The sequence below is a fragment of the Grammomys surdaster genome, unplaced genomic scaffold, assembly GCF_004785775.1.
Source record: "Grammomys surdaster isolate TR1022 unplaced genomic scaffold, NIH_TR_1.0 449, whole genome shotgun sequence".
Lineage (NCBI taxonomy): Eukaryota > Metazoa > Chordata > Mammalia > Rodentia > Muridae > Grammomys > Grammomys surdaster.
This window is the reverse complement of record NW_021604868.1, coordinates 622,698-630,332: the sequence shown is the minus strand read 5'-3', so window position 1 is coordinate 630,332 and position 7,635 is coordinate 622,698. Positions and strand designations below refer to the sequence as shown.

At 39.9% G+C, this 7,635-nt stretch overlaps 1 non-coding gene and 1 pseudogene across 1 annotated transcript; both read left to right on the top strand.

Moving 5' to 3' along the window:
• The first annotated feature begins 3,804 nt into the window (after positions 1 to 3,804).
• On the top strand, positions 3,805 to 3,936 carry LOC114632899. The gene has a single exon (XR_003713151.1). It is a non-coding gene; the product is annotated as a small nucleolar RNA SNORA17 (small nucleolar RNA).
• Positions 3,937 to 5,181: 1,245 nt separating this feature from the next.
• The window catches only part of LOC114632885, a 34,681-nt pseudogene continuing 32,227 nt past the window's right edge, over positions 5,182 to 7,635 (top strand).

Here is a 7,635-nt window from a genome sequence, read left to right as displayed (position 1 = left end):
AAGATCATATTGAGTGAGATAACCCAGAGTTAGAAAGCCAAACATTACTATTGTCTTTCATGAGAGACTCCTAGCTCCAAATCTTCTGGTATGAGTACATAGTCTGAATTAACTGCCTAACAAGGAAGGCCAAAAGTTTCCTTAGCTGGGGTAGTCAGTGTGGGAGCAATAGAGAGAACAATAGTACAAGTAATCCTTGTATCTGGGAAATGGGATGGGGCATTCCTAATCAGGGAGAAATGAGGGACAGAAAAGCAGAAGGAAAAAGGAAGGTAAAAAGTAAAAGTTTCTGAACACCAGAACGAATCAATTATCTGTCTAAAAACTTAGATAACCTATAAAATGCATAATTCTGTGTATAAATATTATTATCCAGTTTAAATAAAATTTCACCTTTAGTCTATTGTTTCTCACTCCTACAGCCAAAGACCATCTAACAAAAACCACAAAATAAAGCATGAGAAGCCTTCTTTTGAGTTGTGGTTCAGACTGTACAAAAGAATATCAAAACAGACTATTTCAATGCCCATGATTGCCCCCAAGACACTATGCACTTCAGACTCAGAGACTAGAGACCCCTGAGCAGGAACTACCCTTCTCCATGAGAACTAGCTTTCATGATACTAGAAGGAGCCATGCAAGCTTCCAAAAGAGGGAAGCAAGAACAGTCCTACCCAGCTATGATGCCTATGAACCATGAGAATGATCATCACAACAGGATAACCCTACGGTTGAAGTAGCAGCATGCATACTTTTCTAGTAACCAGCAACTCTCTAATTATACTTAAGACCCACTTATGAGAGGCAAACCATTCTGGTACAGGAAACCTAGCCAACTACCCAAGTCCATCAAAATCATGGATCTTGGAGGAGAACCTATGACTACCATTTCATTAAGACAGCATAAACTCTAACTCCATTTTAAAGATTTTTAATTATACCCACTAGCTGTGGTGTGGCTCACTCTTAGTACATACCTTTAATCACAAATAATGAGGATAAAGTTAGTTTGCAGAAGAAAGCACCCATATTTGAAAGTGATGTCTAACTGAGTGGCAGACAAAGTGATGAATCAGAGGAAGACTGACAGAATGAGATATGCACAACTCTTATGATAAGAGAAAGGAAAGAGAGGCAGGAAAAGAGACAGCATCACAGAGGGAGAAGGACGCAGTTTTACCAGGAGAGTTTTACAGAGAAAGGTTGAAGAGAGAACAAACTAGACACACGTGAAGACAGAATGAGCCATAGAATGAGAAGGAGCCAGAAGATCAGAACAGATTCCCAGAGTTAGTTTGAGGCCAAGTAGAGTAGAAAGCCAGAGGCCAAGAGAGAAGTCACATTGAATTAGTCACCTTGGAGAGGAATTTGAACCAGAACAGCTGAGTTGAACCAGCCAATGGAGTTCAGAAAGAGCTATAAAGGGTGAGCTTATTCAGCAGTAAGTCTCCAGAAGCTGAAAACATTCTCAGCCTACAGAAGATTGTACAGAGGCTTGCAGTACTAGGCCTAGATTAGCAGACAGAGGCAGTTAGCCTCAGAGACAACAATTAAGTCAGGTGAATAAAAAGTCCATGAATATTTCCCTTAAAGCAATACTGATATTTTTATGGGTAACTTGGAGTTAATCACTAATGAATATAAGCCATGCAATTTTTGCCCTAAGCAAGAAACCTTTATTGCTTTAGTGAAATATTTTGGAGAAGTCAGTGGGAGGAATATATATTTCTGAATGCATATAAACATATCTTGAAGATACCTTGTTGATGATATATAACTTATTGGGGATATACATTTTGAAAGTCTTGGTCACCAAAAATGATTAAGAGTAAGAGGTCCGGGAATTTCCAAAAAGTTCCCAGCTCTATCTGCCTGCAGTTGTGGAGGTCCAGGAAAAAAAGGATATTTGTATGTCTCAAGTAAAATCAACTGGTAACGTGATATCAGGAAGAGGTGTTCTATGCCCTGAAATCTCCCTACATTCTCTTATTTCCTTTCTCTTTTATTTGCCAAGTCCAGTTTGATTCTGTTTCAACTTCTGTCAAAAGAAAGGATCATGGATCTCTGTCAATCACAGCATACCTCTACTTGTTGAGGCCTGATTCTTTTAACATAACTGTAGCTATTTTGTATTTGGATTCCATGTTATTCACAAGGTGAAATTGAGTTCAAACTCTAACTGACATTGAAGAATGCTACTAATAACCCAAAAAGCTATGGTTGAATCACTTGTACCCTGTTATCTCAATGTTCTGAAATTTCCCTGTTCACTACCTATTCACCACCCTTCTTATCTCTCTCCGGACCAATCAGTTAGATGATTAGCCAAAAGTGTTTTGTATCACTTCACTGTTTGCCTTTGAACTTTTGAACCTGGTTTTTCATATAAAAAGTCTACTCTGAGACCAAACTAATACTGCAATTAGGCTCCTGAGTCCTTTTTTGCAGTTCTGAACATCTAGTATTATGGTGTGCATTCAATAAACTATTCTTTCTTAACTGAGATTGTGTACATATGGTTTGAGTAGCAATTTCCTGAACCCCAACACTATTCTCTCATTTTAGCTCTCTGATTGCTTGCACTATGGGAATTCCCTGTCTCCTATAGCTCATATCCACTGACTTAGTTATTGTTTGTTGCTGGGAAGAGACACCATGACCAACTCAATTTAACAAGTAGTTAATTGGGAGTTTGCTCATGGTTTCAAAGGATGAGACCACAACTATCATGGCAAGGAGCATGACAATGGGCAGACAGGTGTGTCACTGGAGCAGCTGATTAGTGCTCACATCTTACCTGCAAGTTATGGAGGCAGAGAGAATGAAAATGGGCCTAGCATGCACTTTTAAAATTCAAAGCCAACTCCCATTGACACATTGTAGGTTTAGAGTTTTCAAAATCTACTTTCATAAGAGTTCTTAAATGCTTTAACCTTCCCTCTAGCCCACCACCCACCAGAGGAAGTGGAAACTAAAGGTTATTAGGACATAGGGGAAGTAGGCCTGTTTAGAAATAGTTCTTTAGGGTGATTCCAGTCTTTGTTGTCAAGATATCAGCATTTCAGTCTACTAGCAAACCACCAAACAGGAATCAGCAGCTTTAGCCCAGTTCACTTGTCAGATGCTACACATGAATCAGCGGCAGCAGCTTGATCCAGAATAAACTTTGGGGATCGACTAGATAGGTGCTAGTTCGTGGAAGCAGAAGCTACCAGAATATCACATATTCTTTGGCAAGTTACTCTCTCTGATGCCATGACAAGTGAAGAACAGCAACATGGTACAAGGCCAACAAGTGCCAGAGCATTCTCAAAATGGTGCAAAGCAAACCAAAGTACAAGCCTTGTCCCACCATCTGTGGTCATATTTATATTCTTTCTAAACATCATGCATTCATTCAGGTGTTTGCTTCAGGGAAACACCCTCTCATCAGTGTCTGCTTCAGCAAACCATTCTTTCACATGTTTGCCTTAGTAAAACATCCTCTTACCTGTGTCTGCTTCAGCAAAATATCCTTTCACTTGTCTGGCCCAGCAAAACATCACTGTGACCTAACAGTATCCAAAGAATCCAGAAATTTCTACATCAACACACCTTCTGAATAAAGCCTCACCTTATAATCTTCAAAACTGTTCCATCAATTAGGGATCTAGCATTCAAATATATGAGCCTATTGGGGCCATTTTCCTTCAAACCACTACCCTTAGGCACAGCAGTTAAAACTTTACTTAAAAGAATTGGAGCCAAAATTTCATAAAGACAAACTTGTAAACTATTGGCTGTTATTTTTTAAAAAATATTCTCCCTAACATTAGATGCCTTGAAGGTGTGGCTGCTGTGTCACATGTGCTTGAGAAGGTGACAGAGAGGAAAGGGTCTTTGTCTACACTCAGTATTATGACCTATGAATATCTGAATAATTAGTAGACTAACTAACATTCCCTGAAAAAAAGCAAGCCTGAGATGACCACTAGACTGGCACCACAAGGCCCAGTCATGGAGCTAGTTTGTGATGACCATGAGTCCAACACCATGCAGGACCATAGGACCATGCCTAAGGTGATCCCTGCCCAGCTCCATAATGCACGAGCAGGGCAGTGAACTAAGTTTAGCACTCCAGAAACCATTCCTCAGATGACTCCAGACACACAGAGCCCAGGTCACCACCTAGAGAAACAAGTAAGTGGTGGAGAAATGGAAGAGAAAGAGAAACAGAAGGATGTGGGCACAGTGAAAAGACGCAGAACTGGAGACTCAGGGGTAGTGAGGAACAGCCTGGTGTGAGACCATGGTATTGTACTGTCGTGTCTCAGTCTGTGGCCCTGCAGCAGCAGGGATCTGTTACCACCAAAGTCTAGAGAGACATCCCCAGTCTGGGCTTTGAAGAACTGGCCCCACTCCTTACCTGGGCATCATGGGACAATTGATCCTGGGGGCATGAGAGCAGGAAAATTACCCTTGCCTCTACCCCTAACTGTAGGACTGTGAAAGGATGACTTGGTCTCTCTGGTAGAGCACTGGTTTTGAGATAGCTGGAGACCCAACAGGTGTTCATTGCCTGTGTGGGGACGGCACATATCTCACCACGCCCCCGGATTTCAGGCTCCTGATACTCAGTCTATCTCCATTAACCTTCGCCTTACAGTCACGTTTGGCTAAGCAGCCCCTCTCAGAGAGGTTTGTGTCACCATCCACACACAGGTAGAGGGCATGACTACAGGCTTCAGCCTTGAGAGATTTCCATATTCATGAGTTACCTAAAGGACAGAGGGCGTAGCTAATTAAGTTATTCCTTTTCTCAGCCCCTCATCTTTTCCCCCTCCCTATTTAAGTCAGGCCCACCCTGGCTTAAACAGGGGAAGGTGCATATCTAGACCATTTATCACACACCATGAACAATAAAGCTTTGGAACCCATGGACTTTCTCGTGTTATTGGGGCCTGCCATCATGGAAAGCCATCCTGGGCTTCTGCCACAGGATCCGCATCTAACCAGCTGCAGTACTCAGGAGAGAAGCACTGCACATTGCCAGAGTTGTGGGTGAGACGGTCTTGAGGATATAAGTTTGGGAGATCTGACCTTACCCCTCAGCTTCTGTGCAGTGGAATGAAAGGAGAGATACCCTTCTCTTCACCTCATGCCTCACCATCTGCAGTGGGTGGGAGACCTGGCTCTGAAGTCATGAGAGCAGGAGAGCTGTCCCTGCCCCTCACCAGCTGTAGCATTCAGGAGAGTTGGCCTGCACCTCACCTGGACAGCACAGTAGAGCTGACACTGTTGGCGGGGGAGCAGCAGAGCCAGCCTGAGGGTATGAGTGTAGGAAGAGATGAATGGAGCTAGGGTATATGATGTGAAATTCACAAATGATCAATGAAAAGTCAGATAGATAGATAGACAGACAAACAGACAGACAGATAATAGATAGATAGATAGATAGATAGATAGATAGATAGATAGATAGTCCCTGTCTGAACTGAACAAAGATGGCACCAATGAACATTCCAAACTGGAGAGAAAAAAGCCCAAAAGGCCTGAACCCTATACAACAAAGTCCAGAAAATTGAAGACAGTTGGAAATAGGAGAAGTGGCCATCCTCAGGGAAGAGCACACCAATTGGTTGTCCAGTGCCAGAGAGTCAGCCCTGAAAACATATACAGGCACCATTATATGAACTGAAAATATTGTATCCAGGAATATGCATGTGTACACGTACACACACACACGCGCGCACACGCACAAGCACATGCCCATGTGTGCATATATGCATACAATAATAGTAAAAAAAAGAGGCCATGAATTTGAAGAACAGTGAGGAAAGGGTATATGGGAAAGTTTGAAGGGATGAAAGGGTATGGACAAATGTAACGAAAATATAATCTTAACATAGAAACTAAATATTGTCCCTGGTATCCTGACCATGGAATATCTGATTACGCATGTCCTATAAGAACCAGATTTATTAAAATATTTAGTCCTTTGGAACCAGATTAGACTAGTTATGAAAAGTAAAAAAAAGTAAAAACTAAAAAAAAGAAAGTTAAAAAAAAGTAAAAGAAAGGACCAGAAAACTCCCTCCTACTAAGTCCTGTACACCATCTCTGCTTAATTCTCTGTTAAATGGTAATGCAATAAATAAATTAATAATTCATAATAATATAATAATACTTAATAATGGAATGTCCACAAAGCGCTTTCCAAAAATACCGTAAAGAAGCTTCTCAGGCAGGAGAAGTGGTGACTGTGCTTGCATTCAGTAGAGAAGTAGGACCAAATCTTATCCATGATGGGCTCCAATATACCATATGTAAAGATCTTTAAACAAAAGTATTACAGAGAATGGGTTCAAAGACATTTAAAAAATACTATCACAAATGTGTGTGAAACGCGACCTTTGACTGGCAATCCCTTATGTAAACAATTCTCACCACTGCTCAGAACAGTCTATGCTTCATAATCAAAAGCAGAATCCCCTCAAATAACTTATAATCAATTGATTGAACAAGAAAATATTAAAACAGTGGCCCAACAGCTTGATAGCGCTCTACAGGTTAATAGGCAAATCAATCAAGCTTCTATAAATGTATGGAGTAAAGTCCCTGGTATTAATACTTCCTCAAGGTAGTTTTCCACTGTCAGACAAAATTCTAGAGCCCTTTATGTACTACGTTGTACAAGCTATATAAAGACAGATAGATAATAATGATGTGAAGGCTACTTCATCCCTTTCATTAACTTGTGAAAATGCAAATTCTAATTGCAAAAAAAAAAACCTTCATTCTGTAGTTGCTACTCTTTTTCACACTATTGCTAATATGATAAAAGCATGCCAAAATGTTGACACAGAAGAGCATAAAGCACAAAATCCATGTGCTTCAAATGTGTAAAAAGAGGACACTGCCAAAAATAATGTAAACAAAAACATGCTAATAAACCTCAGTATAATAGGACCCCCCCCCAAAAAAAATAGATCAAAATGTAAGAAGGGTATTTACTTGGCTAATCATTATGATTTAGAACCAATGACAAAGGCAATCCAATTTGGAGAAATGGGAAAATAAACGCCAGGGGGCAGCATGATGACACAAACAGGTTCTCTTACAGTGTCAGCTTAGAATTTCAATGCTCAGGCCCAGTGACAGCAATAGATCCAAGCAAGCTGCCAACTCCACAACAGCGCTCCTAAACCAAAGACAATAAGAGATTTGATTACTACCACTAAAATTAATTCAGGATTAGACTTATCTATAACAAAAGACATAAAATTTGATTTAATAGGAGAGGTAAAGAGAATCTCCATATTTCTCTGTGGACTCCTTCCAACAAACTATCCTGGGCTTGGTATTAGGCATATCAAATTGGACTATAAAAAGATATTTTGTTTGCCAAGATATATTTGATTCAGATTATACTGGTCAAATTTATATTATGGTTAATTCCCAGCTACTCCAAGACATTCCAGTTCTAATATAGTTTGCATGATTGCTTACTATTCCTTATCTGATCATACAAATCCTTGATTAAGGTTACCAAAATCAAGAACTTGATTTCTCAAATTCATATTGAACTTAGAGTATAATATAATATATAATATAATATAATATAATATAATATAATATAATATAATATAATATAAT